Below are 307 nucleotides of genomic sequence, written 5' to 3' on the forward strand. Positions count from 1 at the left end.
AACGAGAAGATGCTTCAAACCACTTCTTTTGAAGCACAGACAGAGCGCAGCTCCGTGCTCTCCGCAGGGGCCCCACCAGAACGACGAGAGGGGCCCCCGGGGGGCCCCCCATTGCTCATACGACACCAACAGCCGTCTCCCGCTGAACCCTGCGGCCAGCGCATGCGGGGGGGCCTCGGGCTTGCAGGGGAGCCAGTAGGGGAGCCGCCTCCTCCTCCTGTGGTTGTATCTGGGGGCCCCCGGATTCCTCTTCCTGCTGCTGCTGCTGCTGCAGCAGCAGCAGCAGCAAATACCTTTCGCGTTGCTG

The sequence above is a fragment of the Eimeria mitis genome, genomic scaffold (assembly GCF_000499745.2).
Source record: "Eimeria mitis Houghton genomic scaffold, Emh_scaff1253, whole genome shotgun sequence".
Lineage (NCBI taxonomy): Eukaryota > Apicomplexa > Conoidasida > Eucoccidiorida > Eimeriidae > Eimeria > Eimeria mitis.